This window comes from Schistocerca americana, chromosome 3 (assembly GCF_021461395.2).
Source record: "Schistocerca americana isolate TAMUIC-IGC-003095 chromosome 3, iqSchAmer2.1, whole genome shotgun sequence".
Lineage (NCBI taxonomy): Eukaryota > Metazoa > Arthropoda > Insecta > Orthoptera > Acrididae > Schistocerca > Schistocerca americana.
The window spans coordinates 719,550,690-719,574,179 of NC_060121.1; positions in this window are offsets into that span (position 1 = coordinate 719,550,690).

Consider the following 23,490-nt stretch of genomic DNA (forward strand, 5'->3'; position numbering starts at 1 on the left):
GGGGAGTGGGGCAAGAAATATATTTGTTGACTCTTCCAGGAATGTACGCCTTCGGAACTTTAACAATAAACCACACAGTGAAGCAGAACGCCCCCTTGCAGCGTCTGCCGCTGGAGTGACGCTGTTTCCTCTACCAGTCCCATCTGGTACGGATCCCATACCGATGATCACTATGCAAGCACTGGTCGAACGAAGTTCCTGCAAAGCTACTTCCTTTGTTGATGGACTACACTGCCTGTTGATTCTTCCAATTAATATGTCTCCCTTCTGCCTTACCCACTTGTGATCATTCCACTTCAAATTCCTCCTTATCCACACTCCAAGATATTTTGTGGACGGAAGTGTTTCCACTGACTGTTTAGCAAACGCGTGACCATACAATAACGGGTCTTTCCATGTATTGGCAATACGTTACATTTCTTCGAGGGAAAGTTGCCACCATTGGAGTAAGCCTCAGTTTCTGCGTGTCTTCTTCCATTTCGCTACAATATTCTAGCATCGCGATATCACTGTATACAACAGAATCATCTGCGAAAAGCCTCATGGAAAATCCGCCGTTTTATGCTAGGTCGCTTATGTATAATGCTAAAAATAATACTGCTCTGGAGTAAGCTCGACGTTACTTTTGGGTCTGAAGACTTCTATTTGTTCAGAATTACGTGCTGTGTTCTGTTGGCTAGAAACTCTTCAGTCCACTCATACAGCTGGACTCATAATCCATATTCTCTTTCTTTCTTTCTTTTTTTTATTAGGCAAAGCAGTGAGGGACTGTATCGAATACCTACCGGAAGTAACTGAAATTGCATTTTCTTGGGCACCTGTATTTGACAACTAATTCATTAAATACAAAATTATTTTGACGGCAAGGACCACAAGAAATAGAATTCGTATTCCAATATAGTTCCTCACAGCAGAGTTCAAATACTGGAACGACAATTAACATTCCTTCAGTAGGTACAAACAAATAGGATATAATGAATCAGGATTAAAATCAACTTTCCCTCAGATTGGCTGGTGGGTCACGTCGTCCATAAACAGCCCTTTCCAATATATCCCAGGCACGTTCGATAGGCTTCATGTCCGGAGAACATGCTGGCCACTCTAGTCCAGCGATGTCGTTATTCTGAAGGAAGTAATTCCTAAGATGTGCACGATAGTGGCGCGAATTGTCGTCCATGAAGCCAATATGCTGCCGATATGGTTGCAGTATCGGTCGGAGGATGGCATTCACGTATCGTACAGCCGTTACGGCGTACGTTGGCCCCACATAATGCCATCGCAAAACACCAGGAAACCTCCACCTTCCTACACTTGCTGGACAGTGTGTCTAAGGCGTTCAGCCTGACCGCGTTGCCTCCAAACACGTCTCCGACGATTGTCAGGTTGAAGGCATATACGACACTCATCGGTGAAGACAATGTGATGCTAATCCTGAGCGGTCCATTCGGCATGTTGTCGGCCCATCTGTACCGCGGTGCATGGTGTCGTGGTTGCAAAGATGGACCTCGCCATGGGCGTCGGGAGTGAACTTGCGCATCATGCAGCCTATTGCGCGCAGTTTGAGTCGTAACACGACGTCCTGTAGCTGCACCGAAAGCATTATTCAACATGGTGGCGTTGCCGTCAGGGTCCCCCGAGCCATAACCCGTAGTTAGCGGTCATCCACTGCGTAGTAGGCTTTTGGCGGCTTGAGCGACAGTTACTGTCACTCTGTGTCTCCTGCATGTCCGAACGACATCGCTTTGGTTGACTCCGAGACGCCTGGGCACTTCAATTGTTGAGAGCCCCTCCTGGCACGAAGTAACAACGCGGACGCGATCGAGCCGCGGTATTGACCGTCTAGGCTTGGTTGAACTACGAACAGCACTAGCTGTGTACCTCTTTCCTGGTGGTATGACCGCAACTGATCGGCTGTCGGACCCCCTCCATCTCATATACGATGCTCATGCATGGTTGTTTATATCTTTCAGCGGGTTTAGTGAAATCTCTGAAAAGTCCGAGGGACTGTGTCTGCAGTACAATATCAACAGTCTACGCCCGTCTTCAGCAGTTTTGGAAACCGGCGTGATGCAAAACTCACATAATGTGACAGCTGTCAAAAGCCTCTTGAAACTAGAATGTACGGGACGAGAGTCAACGAGTATCCGGAAGGCACCAACAAGGATACGGATCCCAAGCCGACTCCATTGTCGTGGCCATCTGCGCCAAATTTATCGGTTGAGGGTCCACGGCGCAAACAACTCGATCGAGGAGGTCGCACAGGATCTGGATTGGGATTTAATCCGGGCAGTTTGGTGGTCAGGAAAGCACGGTAAACTTGTACTAGTGCTCTTCGAATCACCCACGTACACTGCGAACTGTACGAAATGTTGAACTGTTCTGCTGGTAGATACCATCGGTCCGAGGAAAAAAACTGCATTTATGAGTGGACATGGTCTCGAAGGATAGATACATGGTCGTGTTGGCCCGTTGCGCCTTCCAGATCACACAGGTAATACCATGAAAGCATTCCCCATGCCATAACGGTACCTCCTCCGGCCTGGACAATCCAACAGCCATCTGCCCGATGGAAAAGGCCACCTGTCACCACTCAGTGGTGATTGCATGAAAATACAACCTTTGTCGTCCATGAATAGCAGTCGGTATGGGTACGTGAAACCGTCATCTACTGCGATGGCCTATAAGCAGTGACGTTACCTAAACGGTTGTTGAGGAGACTGTTGGTAACTCCTTGGTTCAGTTGCGCTGCCAGTTCCTTAACAGTTACATGTTCATTCGCCAGGGGAGATCTCCGCTACCCTCGATCACGCCTCTCATCTGTAGCCTGTGGTTGCCTCAACGTCGGTTTTGCATAGTGCCATTGTGTCGTGCATGGGGTATTCTTTAATGGCGGCGGGAAGCGAACAAAATACAGACTTACACGTTTTGGAAATGCTTCCACCGTTGGCCAGGAAGACAATGATCATGTGTTATCCGGACACGCTTTACATACCTTAAGCTATAGTGCTGTCGCCTTAAGGCTGTGATTAGTTATTGGAGGTAGACTTGGAACATAGGAGGTGGTCACAATAATGTAACTAGTCCGGCAGACATTGTCTGCAAAATGTGTTTCGAACAGAGTTACCTTGGAAAACAGTATTAAATTAAAAAGTCGTGGCTGATGCTGGTTATACTGCGTGAACAGAAAAAATGTAACACACTAAGACAAAAAAAGGCATTATCGGATGTGATGTACATGTACCGACAAATAAAACCACTATTTTTTTAGGAAAATTGGATGCTTTATTCAAGAGAAAGATCTTGGCAAATTGAGCTAGTCAGTAACGCGTTGCCCACATCTGGCACGCGTCAACCCACCTCTGGCACTTACGCAAGCCGTGATGAGTCTTCCTATTTATTGATGAAGTTATTGCATGTTCTCCTGAGGGATATCCTGCCAAATTCTGTCCAATTGGCGCGTCAGATCGTCAAAAGCCCGAGCTGTGGGAAACCCTGCCCTTAGCGCTCCAGATGTCCTCAGTTGCGGCGAGATCCGACGACCTTGCTGACCAAGCAGGGTTTCTGAAGCAGGAAAGCAGGAAGTAGAAAATCTCGCCGAGTGCGGGCGGGTGCTATTTTGCTGAAATGTGAGCCCAGGATCGTTTTGCACGAAGGGCAACGAAACGGGGAAACGGGGCTTAGAATATAGTCGACGTACCTCTGTGTCGTAAGCCTGGCGCAGATGACAACCAAAGAGGTCCTGCTACGAAAAGAAACAGCACCCCAGGTCATAACCTGGTTGCGGGGCAGTACTGCGCACGAGAGTGCAATTGGTATCCCTCCGCTGTCCAGAGCGTTTCCAGACACATCTTCTGTCTAGAATATCAGTGTATGCAGTAGTCAGTGATGTCCCTTGCTTCGAACTCAGCCCCCATAACCAGTGTAGACGTGTCTGGAGACGCCCCGGACAACGGTGAATAAATCATCAAATTTTTATGAAACTGTAACCACTTGTTTGTTTGTTGATGTACTACACATATAACATTTTTCGTCCCTTTCTGGTAATTCCTTGCTGATGTGACACATTTTTGTCTGTCTTTGTATGTGTAAAGTTGGAACCGTTTAGCAGCTTCAGATCATGTTAAAATTTTGTCGAACGGTTTTGAGCAGTTTCTAGTGGCTCCAACCTGTACGAGGGGCGTTTGAAAAGTCTGTGCAAAAATAAAAACTACTTACGTGTATCGCGTAAATCTTTTTTATTTTCTGACATAGTGTCCTTTTAAGATTTATACACTTCGCCCAACGCTGTTCTAATTTTTGATCCCTTTCGAATAACAGGAATTGTCCAAGTCTGCAAAATATCTATTAGTTGATGCAGTCACCTCCTCATTTGAATAAAATCTTTGTCCTGCCAGCCATTTTTTCAAATGGGGAAACAAACAGTAGTCTGAGGGAGCCAAGTCTGGAGAATAGGGGGGATATGAATCGAGTTGGAAGCCTATTTCCATTAATATTGCGACCACAACTGCTGAGGTGTGTGCTGGTGCATTTTCGTGGTGGGAAAGGACTTTTTTGCGTTCCAATCGCCGGCGTTTCTCTTGCAGCTCGGTTTTCAAACGGTCCAATAACAATGAGTAATATGCACTTGTAACAGTTTTACCCTTTTCCAGATAGTCCATGACGATTAGCGCTTGCGAATCCCAAAAGACAGTCGCCATAACCTTTCCGGCCGAAGGAATAGTCTTCACCTTTTTTAGTGCAGATTCTCCCTTAGTAACCCATTGTTTAGATTGTTCTTTGGTCTCAGGAGTATAGTAACGTATCCATGTTTCATCGACAGTGACGAAACGACGCTTAAAGTCCTGCGGATTCTTCCTGAACAACTGCAAACCATCCTTGCAACACTTCACACGATTCCGTTTTTGGTCAAGCGTGAGCAGTAGCGGAACCCATCTTGCGGATAGCTCTATCATGTCCAAATGTTTATGCAAAATATTATGTACCCGTTCATTCCAGATGCCCACATAACTAGCAATCTCACGCACCTTAACTCTTCTGTCATGCATCACCATATCATGGATTTTATCAATGATTTCAGGAGTCGTAACCTCTCGGGGCGTCCAGAAAGTTCAGCACCACTTGTGCCCTTATGGCCACACCGAAAATTTTGAAACCATTTATAAACTGTTCTAATCGAAGGTGCAGAGTCACCGTAATGTTCATCAAGCTTCTCCTTAGTCTCCTGAGGCGTTTTGCCTTTCGTAAAGTAATGTTTAAACACCACACGAAGTTCTTTTTCGTCCATTTTTCGACAATCACTCGACTTCCTGGATTCACACGAATGCCAAACACAAAGAAATAGACCAATATGGGTGAAACTTGATGTGCGTTGTTTCCAAAGATGCTACTAACGAAACATGACCTTGATACGCGCCGTTGGTGCCATCTCTCTCACTTTGCACGGACTTTTCAAACTCCCCTCGTATTTTTCTTGGTCAACAGTCTACTGACTGGTTTGATGCGGCCCGCCACGAATTCCTTTCCTGTGCTAACCTCTTCATCTCAGAGTAGCATTTGCAACCTACGTCCTCAATTATTTGCTTGACGTATTCCAATCTCTGTCTTCCTGTGCAGTTTTTGCCCTCTACAGCTCCCTCTAGTACCATGTAAGTCATTCCCTCATGTCTTAGCAGATGTCCTATCATCCTGTCCCTTCTCCTTATCAGTGTTTTCCACATATTCCTTTCCTCTCCGATTCTGCGTAGAACCTCCTCATTCCTAACCTTATCAGTCCACCTAATTTTCAACATTCGTCTATAGCACCACATCTTAAATGCTTCGGTTCTCTTCTGTTCCGGTTTTCCCACAGTCCATGTTTCACTACCATACAGTGCTGTACTCCAGACGTACATCCTCAGAAATTTCTTCCTCAAATTAAGGCCGGTATTTGATATTAGTAGACTTCTCTTGGCCAGAAATGCCTTTTTTTCCATAGCGAGTCTGCTTTTGATGTCCTCCTTGCACCGTCCGTCATTGGTTATTTTACTGCCTAGGTAGCAGAATTGCTTAACTTCTTTGACTTCGTGACCATCAATACTGATGTTAAGTTTCTCGCTGTTCTCATTTCTACTACTTCTCATTACCTTCGTCTTTCTCCGATTTACTCTCAAACCATACTGTGTACTCATTAGACTGTTCATTCCGTCCAGTAGATCATTTAATTCTTCTACACTTTCACTCAGGATAGCAATGTCATCAGCGAATCGTATCATTGATATCCTTTCACCTTGTATTTTAATTCCACTCCTGAACCTTTCTTTTATTTCGATCATTGCTTCCTCGGTGTACAGATTGGAGAGTAGGGGCGAAAGGCTACAGCCTTGTCTTACACCCTTCTTAATACGAGCACTTCGTTCTTGATCGTCCACTCTTATTATTCCCTCTTGGTTGTTGTACATATTGTATATGACCCGTCTCTTCCTATAGCTTACCCCTACTTTTTTCAGAATCTCGAACAGCTTGCACCATTTTATATTGTCGAACGCTTTTTCCAGGTCGACAAATCCTATCAAAGTGTCTTGATTTTTCTTTAGATGTAACGTCAGAATTGCCTCTCTCGTCCCTTTACTTTTCCTAAAGCCAAACTGATCGTCACCTAGCGCATTCGCAATTTTCTTTTCCATTCTTCTGTATATTATTCTTGTAAGCAGCTTCGATGGATGAGCTGTTAAGCTGATTGTGCGATAATTCTCGCACTTGTCGGCTCTTGCCGTCTTCGGAATTGTGTGGATGATGCTTTTCCGAAAGTCAGATAGTATATCACCAGACTCATATATCCTACACACCAACGTGAATAGTCGTTTTGTTGCCACTTCCCCCAATGATTTTAGAAATTCTCATGGAATGTTATCTATCCCTTCTGCCTTATTTGACCGTAAGTCTTCCAAAGCTCTTTTAATTTCTGATTCTAATACTGGATCCCCTATCTCTTCTAAATCGACTCCTGTTTCTTCTTCTATCACATCAGACAAATCTTCGACCTCATAGAGGCTTTCAATGTTGTCTTTTCACCTATCTGCTCTCTCCTCTGCATTTAACAGTGCAATTCCCGTTGCACTCTTAATGTTACCACCGTTGCTTTTAATGTCACCATAGGTTGTTTTGACTTTCTGTATGCTGAGTCTGTCCTTCCGACAATCATATCTTTTTCGATGTCTTCACATTTTTCCTGCAGCCGTTTCGTCTTAGCGTCCCTGCACTTTCTATTTATTTCATTCCTCAGCGACTTGTATTTCTGTATTCCTGATTTTCCCGGAACATGTTTGTATTTCCTCCTTTCATCAATCAACTGAAGTATTTCTTGATGGTTTCCTCGCAGCTACCTTCTTTGTACCTATGTTTTCCTTCCCAACTTCTGTGATGGCCCATTTTAGAGATGTACATTCCTCTTCAACTGTACTGCCTCCTGCGCTATTCCTTATTGCTGTATCTATAGCGTTAGAGAACTTCAAACGTATCTCGTCATTCCGTAGTACTTCCATATCCCACCTCTTTGCGTATTGATTCTTCCTGACTAATGTCTTGAACTTCAGCCTACTCTTCATCACTACTATATTGTGATCTGAGTCTATATATGTTCCTGGGTACGCCTTACAATCCAGTATCTGATTTCGGAATCTCTGTCTGACCATGATGTAATCTAATTGAAATCTTCCCGTATCTCCCGGCCAAGTATACCTCCTCCTATTGTGATTCTTGAACAGGGTATTCGCTATTACTAGCTGATACTTGTTACAGAACTCAATTAGTTTTTCTCCTATTTCATTCCTTGTCCCAAGCCCATATTCTCCTGTAACCTTTTCTTCTACTCCTTCCCCTACAACTGCATTCCAGTCCCCCATGACTATTAGATTTTCGTCCCCCTTTACATACTGCATTACCCTTTCCATATCCTCATACATTTTCTCTATTTGTTCATCTTCAGCTTGCGACGTCGGCATGTATACCTGAACTATCGTTGTCGGTGTTGGTCTGCTGTCGATTCTGGTTAGAACAACCCGATCATTGAACTGTTCACAGTAACACACCCTCTGCCCTACCTTCCTATTCATAACGAATCTTACACCTGTTATACCATTTTCTACTGCTGTTGATATTACCCGATACTCATCTGACCAGAAATCCGTGTCTTCCTTCCACTTCACTTCACTGACCCCTTTGTATTTCCCTTTTCAGATTTTCTAGTTTCCCTACTACGTTCAAGCTTCTGACATTCCACGCCCCGACTCGTAGAACGTTATCCTTTCGTTGATTATTCAATCTTTTTCTCATGATAACCTCCCCCTTGGCAGTCCCCTCCCGGAGATCCGAATGGGGGACTATTCCGGAATCTTTTGCCAATGGAGAGATCATCATGACACTTCTTCAATCACAGGCCACATGTCCTGAGGATACACGTTACGTGTCTTTAATGCAGTGGTTCTATTGCCTTCTGCATCCTCATGTCGTCTATCATTGCTGATTCTTCCGCCTTTAGGGGCAATTTCCCACGACTAGGACAAGAGAGTGTCCCGGACCTCTATCCGCTCCTCCGCCCTCTTTGACAAGGCCGTTGGCAGAATGAGGGTGACTTCTTATGCCGGAAGTCTTCGGCCACCAATGCTAATTATTTATCAAAATTTGGGCAGTGACGGGGATCGAACCCGGGTCCGAAGACGTTCTGTTTATGAATCAAAGACGCTACCGCTTTTTTTTTTAATCTCATTTTGTTCTCTTTCGTCCGTTGTATCTGCTCGGGGCGGACGTCGTAAGACACCCGTTTCGGTCCGTTGTTGATCGGTGTACTCAGTTTTTTTTATTACAGAGAGCAGCTAACCTTCTGACCGAACACACTGAGCTACCGTGCCGGCGTGTTGGTCTGCTGTGTCTAGACCACGGCTGCTATCTACTGGAGCAAAAATTGCGGTCGCACTACATTCCAAAAGAATCAGATCACGTTCGAAGTGTCTACGGCACCACGATGTGCTTAGATTATGACTAAATCGTCCCAGGGGTATCATTTATATCGAATTTTGCCAACAGCATCGTCCTGTTGCGTATCACACTGCAACTGTCGTTTTCAATATAGCCCCCCCCCCCCTCCTTGTGAAGGTTTGTTATATTCAAGACCTTTGCACTTTTTCCTGATGCTTCTCATGTCGATTGTGAGCGAAGATGTATCTGAAACATTTTTATTTTACGGACACCTGTCCGAAAAAAGCGTTTTGTCAGTGACGGTGTCAGGGGGTGAAATGTGGGTAAGATTTAATGTGACAAGTCCACGACTGCGTTTGGTAGAATTGTGGTGAAATTTGGTGGCAATATGTCATCGTTAACACGCCTCACACTCCATGTGAGCCACTGATCTCTGGCTTTTTTCGTGCAGTCTGTCGGCACCTTGCTGTTATAAGCTTCACCGACCCCGAGTGTGGTGTCGCAGGACACCACGCTTTTCCACAATTACATAAAAAGGTGTCACCTTTGAGCCAAATTATGCGTCGCAATGGGAGAGAGTTACAGGGCTTCGGAAAAGTTATCCATTTCTAGACTATGTATAACACAATCAGATAAATCACTGGTAACGTGGTATTACCGAAATATATTTTTGTTGTTGTAAGTCCTTTAATAATTTACTTTCCTTGTCCATAAACTTTTCATTGGAAAGAGTTGCTACATATATTGACGTGAAAATTCAAGGGTGAATCAATAAATATGTCACAAGCGCAAGAATAACGCACATTACTTTAAATTTTGCGCTTATATGTTATCTAGAAGATGGCAGCACACGTCGCGTGGAACGTAGCCGATACACCGTATTCCACGGCCAATGGTTAATAGTCTACAGTCAGATTAAGATGGCGGTTGTGCTATGACTGTGTGCTCGACAACATAAACGCGATTATTGTGATCCGAACGACTATTCATACAGCACATCCATAGCGAAATCCGTCCTGTATGTGATTAGAGCTATATTTCATGGCCATTTGTGTTCAATTCGATTCAGGAATTCAGCAATGGACAAAAAAAGTCAGAAACAAGGTGCGTCCTGGCCAGCATTGTTATCCAGTGATAGCAACTTGTTTCCCCGTCCATGGGTATTTCGCTACCCCTAGGATATATCGGTGCTATAGGTGGCAACAATGGTTCAAATGGCCCTGAGCACTACGGGACTCAACTGCTGAGGTCATTAGTCCCCTACAACTTAGAACTAGTTAAACCTAACTAACCTAAGGACATCACAAACATCCAAGCCCGAGGCTGGATTCGAACCTGCGACCGTAGCGGTCTCGCGGTTCCAGACTGCAGCCCTTTTAACCGCACGGCCACTTCGGCCGGCGGGTGGCAACAATTTAAGGAACTACATAAACTTGTTGTATCCCGAGAAGCAACTCGTAGTATGCGACTGCTGCCACAAGAATTCTATGCTGTATGCTTTAAACGCGTTAGTGAGTAAGGGGTTTAAGTGTTTAAGTTTACAAGGTTCAAATGGTTCAAATGGCTCTGAGCACTATGGGACTTAACATCTGTGGTCATCAGTCCCCTAGAACTTAGAACTACTAAAACCTAACTAACCTAAGGACAGCACACACATCCATGCCCGAGGCAGGATTCGAACCTGCGACCGTAGCAGTCCCGCGGTTCCGGACTGAGCGCCTAGAACCGCTAGACCACCGCGGCCGGCAGTTTACAAGGGGTGTGTGCTGAATACACGTGGGTCTCCTGTGGCTACCCCATGTTTCAACTTATTTATTGACTCGCCTTTGCACACAAGTTTACTTCTACTGCATTTCACGAAATAACGATTTAGATTTTTTCGAAGAATTTTTGTATGATTTGTATAGTATGTTATGATTGTATGCATATTCATGATACGAAGTGGAATCCTGTTGGTCATAACACCGGCTGTCTATCCAGGAAAGATAAGCCGACTCCGTTGTAAAAGCAATTCCCCTTTTGCCTGATAAAGCAGCGCGCTGCCTTACGGCTGCTTTTCTCTGGAATTTCCAGCTGGATCTGGACACTTTCACAGCCGGGAGACAAACATCAGCAGTCGGGCTAACAGTGCAGTGCCGACGGCGACGTCCACGCCGCGTCCGCACGTCAGCTGGAATTAAAATAACCTCCAGAGTGTCAGCGGAGCGCCAGCAGCGGGGCAGGCGTCGCTATAGCAGAGGGAAGCTACTGACACTGGGAAGTTCGCACTCACGTCGGCGGATATGGGCAAGACAGCGAGTCTACGGACTGATAAAGGGAACCGCCTGGATGAAAAGGGCCCTTACGGATAAGTTTCTTGAAGTATCGATTGTGATGTTATTAGAAATCCGCAGCCGAGAGTATTTGTTGGCGCAGTATCTACTACGTCTTTATTAATTGGTGTACATAAATATGGGAACGTCCATATAGACACGGGTCTGAAACTTCTTCGTTATGCAGTTACCAAGGGCATTAACTGTCTGTATTACTGAACGACTAAAACTGTGCGCGATCCCTCGGTTCTAGTTGCCTAGGCTGTCTATCTAATCACTTCCAAGGATAAAAAATTTGATTTCCAGTATTTCTCAAAGATATAGCTCGAATTTTAAAATTTAAAATGTTGTTATTATCTGCTAACTAACAGCTGTAATCCGACGTTAATGGTTTAACACAGTAATACGAATATTAAAGCAGGAAACTGGGTATATTTCTAGAGGCGGCGTAGATCACAACGAAAATATAACAGAGAAAATATCCATCCTGCATTTGAGAATGAGGGCACAAGAGGGCACGGAACAAGAGAGCTGAAAAAGCATCAACACAAATTGCAACATCGGATCACGTTCAAATTTCGCCTAATGATTTTGAACAGTCCCCTGTGGCTCCATCCTGTACACAAGAGCAAAAATTACGGTCGCACTACACATCAAAGCAGTCAGATCGAGGTCGGTGGGGTTGCAGAACGACGAGTCCTTGGAGCAGGGTTGAATCATCCGGGGGTGCCAGCATTGTCGAACGTTCTCAAGAGTGTTGTCCTGAGGCTCATCACACTGCAAAATGTCGTTTTACACAGCGAAACACGTCTCACTCAACGCCCTGGAGAAGGGGTGGTTCCATTGACGTCCATAATAAAACCTCTCTGGGGTTTTTCCTGTCGATTCTGAGTGGCGGAGTGTCTGAAACTATTTCCTTGGCAACCCAAGATAAAAAAGCGCGATTTCAACCCTGCATGTCGCAGTTCTCATCTCCATCGCGGAGCCGTCAAAAGAAGGTTTTCAGTGTGGGTAAGACAGATTGAGACACCCACGATGGCGTCGGGTAGATTTGCGCTAAAGTTTGGTGCCATTGGGACATCATTAGCCCACCTTACACCTCATAGGAACAACGCAGCTGTGGTCGTTTTTTCATATTGTGTCGATAGCTGCAGTCTGTAGCGTGGTGCCACACTTTTGCACAATTACAAAGAAAGGCTGTAGGGGCCCGTGAACCTAAATTCAAATAACGCGCCGCAATGGGAGGCAATTACGAGACTTCGAAGAAGTGATACTTCTTTGTATACAATGTAGTGCACTTTCACGCTTCCACAGTACTTGCTTTAAGTTTTAATCAAGTGTTAGCCATATCACATTGCTAATACCATTAAACGGCTTCTAAGCTATAAACTCTGATTCTGATATCGAAAAATCGAACTAAATGTGTGTGTGTGTGTGTGTGTGTGTGTGTGTGTGTGTGTGTGTGTGTGTGTGTGTGTGTGATGCAAGCACACTGTAGCGAGCACTTTTGTGCCTGTATGAGCTCACAATTTCATAGCTCTTTTCCTTGATGATGGACATTATACTTGCCCCTTTAACGCTTCATTAGTTATATTTCAAGGAGATTATCAGAAGATATCAGGAATTTCAAACCAACCAATAGTCTTCTTGTGCTTCACAAGAGACGAACGCAAAGGGATTCCTTCATTCCCAATGCTTCCCAATTTTTCCAATTTGTGGAGTAATATGTATAAATTATTTATAGCCCTTGCACCTCACACTTGATTTGAATAACCTTGCACCTCACAGAGGTGTTCACTGGAACGCAGTATAATTTATCTTATATGAAATATTTTACCGTAATTAATATGTACATTGGACTTTCTTGTTTACTTGAGAAGTTGTAAATAACTATAAGGTTCTCTGTAATGGTTTTTTTATTATTACAACAATCAGTAATACAGGGTGTTTACAGAATTTACATAGTATTATATATCGTTTATTTTCATATTTAGCTTTCATATAGTTAATGCAATGGAATGTCTTACTTCAATTTCTTTAGTTATTACAATGGCTAGCATTGGGTGTTTACTAATTAGGTACATGTCATACTTCAACACCATACTGAAAATTAGTATTTAAATTTGTTTTGTTACATGTACACGTTCAACATGTGTCTCAACTTGACTGTATAATGTGATATAATGTGGTATATTATTTTTTACAAGATGTTTTGACATAGAGGGTTTACAAAATTTGTTACTATTATACTGTATATGGGCAAAAACGAATAAAATGACAAGGTTAAGTTCTGTTAGAATGAGGTGAAAGGCTGTAACTAATATCAGTCACTATTTATCTCCTCAGTGAGCACAATCGGTACAAGTTACTGCTCACTATTCATCATGATCACTCTTTCACGAATCTGGCATCACCTTGTTGCTTTCTGATCTTTTTTTCTTGAACATGGTGAACTTCTCACTTTCACGGTTACAGGTTCTTATCTGTCAGGAATCACTTGCCTAATTCCAATATTTTTTCAGTGTCCTCTTCAAATTGCTTTCTAGTTAAGGTATATTCAATATGGCACAACTACGTTCCATGCCAGTTCACGAAGAAATGTTCTTCATGGCTTCTGTACTTCATTACTGGAAAGGGTGAACAGAACAGCGGCGTTTATGCCACTTTGATCTAAGAGTCCACAGAAAATCCCCATAGGCCATCAGGTCATCAGGCCATCAGGCCATCCGGTCATCAGTCCTTCACAGTTGATCAAAAGTGTCAGTACCACCTTTTATTTTATTGTATGAAATTATCATTTCAGGGTTTCCTGTTGTTTCGTAGATGTAACTTGAGTAGTGCATGGTAGACAGGAAGAGTACAACTTTATTCTTCTTTGGGACATGTGATAAGAGCCTCTTATTGACATAAAAGGTAAATCATGTTTTCCAGGTGGTTAGAGAACTTGAAACGGATTCTGGTATATCAGGCCTGCGTTTTCTTATAGTTTCCATGTCAAACCAATGTTTTCAGTCATGGTCTGATAAAGAGGAATTAACGGAAACCAATTGTCAACAGTCGGGTTTCTGTTAGTGCCATGAATGGCTTCTGGTAACTTTCTCACATGGTAACATGGGACAGCTTCAATTTTTGCTGATAGAATCTTGTCAATATATGGTATAGCGTTTAATAAGTCTTGGAATCATCAACGCTAAAATCCTGATTCTGCATTCGTCGAGGTTTGAACACATACATTTCTGGAAAGGCAGTTTCCACGGAAACCCATTAGCTACTTTCCAGTTATCAGTAAATTTAGTCCAGATGCCCTGAAAGTGTGATTGTTGGTTTTCTTATTTTCATGTATGAAGGTTATTTTGTCGCTGAATCTTGGAGAACTAGCCAAAACGAAAATCTCCTTTCTGGCATTGTGGAGGGAGATAGGGCATTGCCAAATTTATGAGACCTAAGTTGTTCTAAATTTGTGTGAGCAGTCTTGCTTATTTCGCAGAGATACTAGAGAGTAAATGACAGTTCTTAGTTCTACAATATTTGTAGAATCATCGTTTTCTCCATTCTCTTCTGTACCTGTTGGTTCCTGTATTTAGACAAAATTAGTATCTTCATCATAATCTGGTCCTCCAAACACATCATGTTCGTGGTCCAACTCGTCCATAAGTTCATTATATATACATCTTCACCTGTCCTGAGTCGTTTACTCATTCCGGCTGAAAAATAAAATAAAACATACAAGGCCATATTGAAAGTAAACAGTTATAATTTTCATACAGTACATACTTCAATATTGTATATTTGCCAAATTACAAATTTTCCAATCTGCAGAAGTAAGCAATGTGGACTTATACCGAACTACCACACTAATGCATATTTTAGCTGAAAATTATAGTTTACTATAGCATTTTGAGGCATAAATTAGAAGGAAATAGAAATAGTACAGGATATAGTTGATCTACAGACTATGTATGTATTTCAGTGTTATATTACTTAGTAGGTTATTCATTTTCAATCTGCATAAATGGACTGCACGGAACTCAAACTGAGGTTATCAGAACCAATGGACGTTCAACAATCTTTGCAACCTGACACTACCACAACAACAATGCAAACATTTGAGTTAACATCGCATTAACATAATACATGCTTTCAATAAACTGCAACCAACATACTGTTTCTAATATACAATAAAAAATACATTGGGGTTTCTAGGACCCCACTGTAAGGTGTGATGGATAACAATGTATAAGGACAATTCTGTCCACCAGGAACTGTAACAAAGCGAAAATCACCACATAGTAATACAGGAATACCGAACTTCTAAAACTGTTCAAGTTCTGGTCTTTGCACCTTGCAGAAAAAGTAAGGAGGATCACAAGTACACAAGACATAATCCCTGTGATCACTGGAATAAAAGAAGTCAGGTTAAAGATTAGGGCCAGGTTACAAGCAGAGATTACTGAAAAATATTAGAACAGTGCAAGACTATAAAACATCTAACAGTTCCCAGAAAAATTAAATTAATACATTTCATCAGAACACTAAAGAGTTCATAAACAAGAGAAATCAGCTTATTGTAATCCTAGAAGATGTGGAAGGTTCTGAAGATAGAAATGTTCTATGCCTCTCTGAACACTATGTATGTAACCACAGAGACTGAGAGAAATATCTGGGATTATAGACTTCGCATAATTTTTGTGTAGAGTAAACATGGGAAAAAGAGAATTTGTAATGTACGTAAAAGTTGGATGCAGGTCAAAAATATTGAAGGAAGCAGATTTTTTTATTGATCAAAATCTGGAAGCATGTGCTTGTAGGTCGTTACTGCAGCATACTTCTGTGATCATTGTAACGGTCTACAGATCCCCTCAGCTATTCATGAGAAATCCAGGTACATTATTAAGCTACCTGTCAGACAAGAGGAATCAGTAGCTTATAGAGATTTCATTCTAATTTTTTTTAAAGATACTAACAGGAAAAGTTAATTAGAATTATTATTAGGGTGTTTCAATCTAATTTCTGTAGTCCGTTTTCCAACTCATGTGCAGCAAGATAGTAGGAGACTTGTCAGTAACATTTTTATAGCCAATTCTCAGGTTGAAACAATTAATGTGTACACAGTTACTGATGGACTATCTGATATTGATGAATAGTTAATGCAAATAAACAGTGTGGCACATTACATCCGGTAGGCAGGTTCAAACAATACAGTAAGACTTATGAATGAGAAGAGAATACAGCGTTTTTAGAAAAAGTCAGAAGGGGCTACACTGGATGAGGTATATGTAGAAAGAGATGCTAATGTCAGATTCAGTTTATTCCCTAGTAAATTCGTGTCTGTATTTGAGAAGTGTTTTCCTAAGAAAATATTCAAAAGATCCATTTTAAAAATTTGTGGGCCATAGATAACTAAGAGAATTAAAATCTGATGTAAAAAGATGATGGTAATGTATGCACAAGCAAGAGTAAGTCAATATCTGACATTACTTGCATACTACAAAAAAATGCGGTAGTATTTTAAGGGAATCCATTAAAATGTCTAGAAGTACATATGTCCAGACAGAAGTAAATAACACAGGTAATGAGATGGAAGCTATATGGGATATTGTCAAATGGGAGACAGGACAGGCTGTCAGTGTATAAGATTCTGTAATGAGCTAGTTGCCAATGCTGTTACCGATAATTCACAAGCATCAAGTACTTTCAACAACCAGTTTGTAAACACAGGAGCAAATATAGCACTAAATGGTTCAGTTGAAGAAGCAAGAGAATACACTACAATTGTCATTCCACAAAACTTAGTGCAACTAGAAGTAGCACCAACATCCTGTACTGAAATTAATACAGTTATAACAATCCTATAGAACAGAAGCTGTGGCTGGGTTGGTGGGGTTTCAAACAGATTTCTGAAAAGTTGTTCCAACATAATAAATATCGTCCTCAGTGATATGCGCAGTGCATCACTGCTGCAGAGAAATTTTCCAGACGTGTTCTAATATGCCATTATTAAACCACTTCATGCAAATGGGGCGAAGACACGCTTATAGAACTAATGTCCACGTTCCTTTAAACATCTTTTCCCCAAATATTCGTAAACGTAATGTCCTCAAGATTATTCGCACATTTAAGTGGAAGAATTTACTTAGCCTATCACAATTTGGATTCCAGAAAGGTAGCTAACTGACAATGCTGCTTATACATTCACTCATCAAATAGTGCAATCCTTAAATAATACTATATCGACTGTTGACATTTTCTGTGATCTCTCCTACCCTTTGATTGTGTAGATCAAGATACTCTCTAACAAAAACGCAAGATTTATGGAACTGATGTCTCTCTACAGTGCTGGTTTGAATAACACTAGACAAAGAGAATACAAAATGCTGTGCTGAATAATTCAGACCCTGTCGTAAAGATAGAAAATTTTAGTGACTGGCATAAAATCACAAATAAATTCCAGCACGGTTTGAGTCCACTCCTATTCTTAATATACGTGAGTGACGTTCCACTTAACATTCGACAAGAAAAATTGGTAACTCTGCAGATGATACTGGTGCTATAATAAATCCCATTAAAGAAAAAGCAACAGAAGAGTTATTAAACGATGAAGAAAATTTAATGTAGCTTGTGAAAATGTATTATAATTATATAATAATTGCAAACGCTGTAAACAGACTTACCAACCTCCCTACATATTTTGCACATTTACATTCAGTAACGTAATATGGAATAATTATCTTTGGTAACTCCTGACTTACAAAGGAAGTATTGATTGCACAAAAGTGAGCAGTAAGAATAGAATGTGGTGTTCAATATTTTCAGATGAATACCAGTAAGCTGCTACTTGAACAGCGGATACTCAGTTCGGAATATTTAGGAGGAGATAAACAACTACTTTACATTCCTTACAAACAAGAGGAACTTCTATGATGCTGAGGTCGGAATGTCACTTAAGTAAAATTTGACGGTAATTGTTTCCTAATTATTTGCAATACATTCTTGTATTTTCTGTCTGTAACTTTTCGTCCACTGTTTGCGCAATGCAGACCTTTGTATCAAATCAATCCAATTTCGAAAAGTGTATAATATTAAGGCATGAACTACAGAGAAAGGCGTACTTTGAGGCGCAGTGTTGGGTAGTGAGTTGTATGGACAGACCATTTGAACGATTCTTTTATCGAAATGATGTGGAACGAGGCGCTGACAATTAATTATAGCTGTGAAATTTTGTGTAAAGGGAGCACAGGCCGGAGGCCGACTGCTATTGCCAATCTGGCTTACTGGCATTTGGAATTTAGAGCCCAGAAACAACTATAAGCAACTGAGTGATTAATCATGTTCATAATGAACACCATACATCGAGAGTCACAGCATAATGTGGTAAACTGAGATGAACTCCAACATTTGCAAAGTAAATGTTAATAATTGATTGCAATTGCACGTACTAAACCTCTCTATCAACTGTGAAGGACAAGGTGGATGTTTCAGATCTTGATACAACATACAGCTCTGACTGATATACTCACTGTACAATTACAAACAGGTTATCCATATCTCATACTTCTGCTATTATGTAGGTGATTGCCGAATCTGGTTTTTGATTGATTGATTGATATATATATATATATATATATATATACAGGGTGAGTCACCTAACGTTACCACTGGATATATTTCGTAAACAGCATCAAATACTGACGAACCGATTCCACAGACCGAACGTGAGGAGAGGGGCTAGTGTAATTGTTTAATACAAACCATACAAAAATGCACGGAAGTATGTTTTTTAACACAAACCTACGTTTTTTTAAAATGGAACCCCGTTAGTTTTGTTAGCGCATCTGAACATATAAACAAATACGTAATCAGTGCCGTTTGTTGCATTGAAAAAAGTTAACTGCATCCGGAGATATTGTAACCTAAAGGTGACGCTTGAGTACCACTCCTCCGCTGTTCGATCGTGTGTATCGGAGAGCACCGAATTACGTAGGGATCCAAAGGGAACGGTGATGGACCTTACGTACAGAAGAGACGGGAACAGCACATTACGTCCACATGCGAACACCTTTTTATTGGTCTTTTTCACTGGCGCACATTTACATTACCATGAGGGGTGAGGTACACGTACACACGTGGTTTCCGTTTTCAATTACGGAGTGGAACAGAGTGTGTCCCGACATGTCAGGCCAATAGATGTTCAGTGTGGTGGCCATCATTTGCTGCACACAATTGCAATCTCTGGCGTAATGAATGTAGTACACGCCGCAGTACATCTGTTATAATGTCGCCGCAGGCTGCCACAATACGTTGTTTCATATCCTCTGGTGTTGTAGGCACATGACGGTACACATTCTCCTTTAACGTACCCCACAGAAAGAAGTCCAGAGGTGCAAGATCAGGTGAACGGGCTGGCCAATTTATGCGTCCTCCACGTCCTATGAAACGCCCGTCGAACATCCTGTCAAGGGTCAGCCTAGTGTTAGTTGCGGAATGTGCAGGTGCACCATTATGCTGATACTACATACGTCGACGCGTTTCCAGTGGGACACCAACATCACCCGCTTCTCCTGTGACGGACCTGTTACGCACCCGTTTGCGTGCTACGACTATACCTGTTGCATACAGTTGGCGGTAGATGTTTTGCAATGTGCGGCACGTTGGATGATCTCTGTCCGGGTACCGTTCTGCATACACCCTGCAGGCTTCAGCTGCATTTCGTCGACACTCGCCATAGATGAGTAACATCTCCGCCTTTTCAGAGTTCGAATCCACCACGGTCACAGTTCCTACAACACTACACTATCACAGACGTCTGGTAACACGGTGTACTACAGTTGGTCTGCGTGCGGAGGCGAATGCAGAATAACAATAGCTGCAAGCGCTACATGCGGGCACTGCGACAGCTAGATCAAACCACAACAGTGCACTACAGCCACACTCGTAAACACGGTCGTCATCGTAAACATTTCCCTGCTCACCGACCGTGGCCCGTGTTTGTTACAACACGCAACTGAACGTCGGAGGTTTCAAGCGTCAACTTTAGGTTACAATATCTCAGGAAGTAATTAACATTTTACAATGCAACAAACGGCGCTGATTACGTATTTGTTTATATGTTCAGATGTGCTAACAAAACTAACAGGGTTCCATTAAAAAAAACGTAGGTTTGTGCTAAAAAACATACCTCCGTGCATTTTTTATGGTTTGTATTAACCAATTACACTAGCCCCTCTCCTCACGTTCGATCTGTCGAATCGATTCGTCAGTATTTGATGTGGTTTACGAAATATATCCAGCGGTAATATTAGGTGACTCACCCTATATATATATATATATATATATATATATATATATATATATATATATATGTGTGTGTGTGTGTGTGTGTGTGTGTGTGTGTGTGTGTGTGTGTGTTTTAAAGCGCTTTCGGTGATTTTGGGATGTTGTTGTTTATACAGTGTAAAGAAAATGTTTTAAATATTTTTCGTTTTAAACTGTATAACATAGATGACATTAAAGAAGAAAAAGAAATACAGAAGTAAAATAACTGAAACAAATTCCTTCACGCTGTTCCCCTGATGTGCGACGTCAACGTTAGCAATCGGTATTCGGAGGTTTTTGAATGTGGAATAATATTTGTATAGTCTCTGCTGCATGAGAGTTACGCATACACGAGTTAATATCTGTGTGTAATCAGAGGACGGTGAGTGCAGTTGCACAGTGGGTTCTCAGAAATGAACTAACTGCTACTTTTTACGGCTTGCTTGCATGTTGGTGGAGAAGTAGAACGAGTTAATTTACAGGATGTGTTCACACGATTAGTGTTAGCATTAATAATCATTTCATCATCTTGTCACGGTATTTCCATTGTGGGTAGCAACTGCGTTACTCAATACAGTTACTTGCTTCGCAATTCAGATCGCTGCGATTCATCAGCGTTCACAGATCCTATAACATGTCTATTCTGTAGCCAACCGCAACTATACACGAGAGAGTTTTGCTGTCTATTTTGTTCTGTTGCAAGGAGACATCGCTTTTTTATTCATTTGTGACAACTATTCAAAATAATCTCAAGTGAGAGAATGAGGATTAATTAAGCACATTTTTCTCATAATTTAGTAAATATTTAGCCTTCAATCTCTGCTCTTTCATATGACAAATAATAACAGTGATAATAAAAGGTAACAAAGTTGTACCAGTCCAAGGAGCTAAGAATTTTAACTTCATCGTCGTAATACATGTATTGCTAATGAGGTTTAGAAGTAATCCATCACAGTTTGAGAAGGACAGTGATGTACATACTTACAACACATTGTTAGAAGTACGGTATTTACAATATATAGAGATTACTTTTGTTCCACTGTTGCTAGTATTTTCTCAGAACTCTGAGTTGTTAATTTCACTCCTTACGAAGAGTGTAATATCTCCTTTCGAAAAAACATAAGCAATATTCCCATTTACACTATAACTACAAGAGCATTATGTGCTTTTGTTATAAAGTTATTAAACTTTAGGCCTATTTTTGCTAGTTATTCCGGCCTGCAAATTGTTTTAGGCATTACGAGGTCATGGAAGTTTTGAGATGAGTGACTGTGTCTAGGAAACATGCGAAATTGCTTACAAATATGTCTCACGAAACGACAGGCGCTAGAAAACTGTATGACCCAGCGTTCTCGAAGTGAAACGACCTTCTAAAAAAAATTCACTCAGTACTTCTTGCCAATTTCTTCTCGTATCCGTTGCTTACTATGATAATTAAGATTAATTTTATGCAAAATTTTAACACTGTAATCTATGGTGAAACCACATTCTTAAAACAATATATTGTTTACCACTTGTTAATTTCTTTGTATATTCGTTACTTAATGTGATGAAAAAGTTCAATTTTGTGGAAATTTTATAATTAATGTCTTAAGTTATGTACACGTTGACAAAGATGTAAAATTTAAATCAGTGGTAGGAGATTATCCAGCACATGAAAGAACCAACAGAAATCGGAAAAGACTTATCGATTTTTTGCCAGCTATTTAACCTAAAATTAACGTCGACATTTTTCAGGAAAATTGCAATAAAGAAGAAAACGTGGGTATCACCTAATCCAAATCAAGGTGAATATCAATTGGACTATGTGGCAATAACGTCTCGTAACTACAGATTGTAGAAGGGCCTAAACATAGACTCACACCATTATTCGCCTGAGATAAAGACCATGTTCCAACCAAACGAACCTAAACCAAAACCAAGAATATTTCCAAGAGTAAACACTAAATTTTTAACACAAAATCAGGACAAATTCCGTAATATACTAAACACAAGAAAATGGATGATTGGGAAGAAATTAAAGAATCATTGGTAGAGGCAGTTAAATAAATGGGACAACCATGAAGAATACCAAGACATAGATGGTGGAACGAGCTGTGTGATGAAGCAATTGACAATCGACTGAAGGTATAAAATAAAAGGAATAGTAATAACAAACATGAATACTGGAAAGCGTTTAAAGAAGAAAGGAAAAAGACAGCAAAAATCATCAGATGAGTGAAAAGATAATACGACAAAGATAGATTTGAAGAAATGGATTCAGACTTTAAAAGGAACAACACTATAGACTTCTATAAGATTTTCCACGAAGTTTTAACTGGATTCCAGTCAACAAGTTTACATTTTGAAGATAAAAATAGGGAAATGGTTTTAAGCAATAAAGACAACTTCCAGAATTTAGCCGAATACATTGAAAGTCTATTAATCTGTGAAGAGCTTAAGGACAGATTATAATTTCAAAAACCACAACATGAAAATCCACAACCGGATCCACCTACAGTAGAACAAATAGAAAAGATTATCAAGGCATGGAAGAATAACAAAGCAATAGGAGAGGATGGGATGGTAGCAGAAATTTGGAAAATAGGGGGCTTATCTGCATATCAGAAAATTAATTTAAAAACAATACTGAGACAGAGGTATACTAAATAAAAAAACAGTAGTTAGTTTCGTAGACTTCAAGAAGGCCTACGACTCAGTTGACAGACAAACATTATTCCCAGTACCTTATAAATCAGGGATAGACGAAAACACCAGAATACTTGTTGAACAAACGCTCAGAGATGCAACATCATGGATTATGTTTCAAGGCGAAATTTCTGAACCATTCAAAATCAAAACAGGAGTTTGACAAGGAGATGGACTGTCCCCAACTCTCTTTAACTTGGTTTTAGTTAAAACAGTAAAAACATGG